Source organism: Vitis riparia, chromosome 17, assembly GCF_004353265.1.
Source record: "Vitis riparia cultivar Riparia Gloire de Montpellier isolate 1030 chromosome 17, EGFV_Vit.rip_1.0, whole genome shotgun sequence".
Lineage (NCBI taxonomy): Eukaryota > Viridiplantae > Streptophyta > Magnoliopsida > Vitales > Vitaceae > Vitis > Vitis riparia.
The window spans coordinates 2,788,702-2,789,889 of NC_048447.1; the positions used below are offsets into that span (position 1 = coordinate 2,788,702).

Here is a 1,188-nt window from a genome sequence, read left to right on the forward strand (position 1 = left end):
ATAATAAAATTCAAAGAAGGAAGAATTCAAATTTGATATTCCAAATAGTGTGATATTGGATGAAAATTTTATGCTTCAAATACTAAATATGGATCATGAAATAAAATCCATGTGAAATACCAGATATTTTGGTATACAGTAGAGTATGTAAATTTACCAAAATGTCAGTACGTAAGACTAAATGTACAAAAATACTATTGTGTAGTAAAAAACGCAAATGATGCTGCCCAGGATCGAACTGGGGACCTTTAGTGTGTAAGACTAACGTGATAACCACTACACCACAGCATCTTTTGCGTGCAAAGTGGTCACAGTTATAAAATTTATTCAAATCTTAAAATTGAATTCATATTTGTTACTTTATATACTGAATATTTATCACTTTAAATATTAGATGGCTATTTAAATAATTTTATTATTTATTTTTTTTTGAAAAAATATATAAAATTTTCAAATTAAAGGATGAAATTGCAAATAACCAAAATATATATATTTTTCAATAAAAATTAGTTTGATAATGAAAATTATAAATAAAGTTTTCAATCATCTAATTTTAAAAAACTAGTAAAAAATTGTCAAAAAAATTTTAAAGAAAAATTTCAAATAATAAATATTTGGTTTGAAAATCGTATTTAAAAATTTTAATAATTTTTTTTGGGCATTTAAATGTGATGTAAAAATGTTTTAATAAAATTAGAAAAAATATTTCAATTAATAATTTTATTTGAGAGGAGTTTTGATTTTTCTTTTTCTCGAATCTACAAATATAAGTACATTGAGAGGAAGTTGAGTTAATTTAGTGGAAAGTTAGGTGAAGAGAAGTTAATTGAAAAGAATTGGATGGTTTTAATTTAAAACTAGATATACGTAGACACCCAAAATTTTCTCATACACATTCTCACTTTTATTTTTATTTATTTTTACTTTTTTTTTTTTTTTGGTTGGACTTTTGGTTAGTTAGCTTTAAGCATAACTTTCTTGATTTTAATCTATTTTCATGCCTGCTATACCCATTTTTAAGGAACCAATTTAGACCTTCCATGATTTTTTTCCTTTCATTGCCACCATCCACTCCACAAGAATCCCTAATACCCAAAAGAACAAAAAGCCTCGGTCGTCCCCCACCCACTTTACACCTTATTTTCTCATTCCTTTCATTTTTACTACCCATTTAAACAAAAAAAATAA

General features: G+C 24.9%; 1 non-coding gene across 1 annotated transcript; it reads right to left on the minus strand.

Moving 5' to 3' along the window:
- Window positions 1–218: 218 nt before the first annotated feature.
- TRNAV-UAC lies at window positions 219–291 on the minus strand. Its single transcript has one exon. It is a non-coding gene; the product is annotated as a tRNA-Val (tRNA).
- Window positions 292–1,188: the final 897 nt, after the last annotated feature.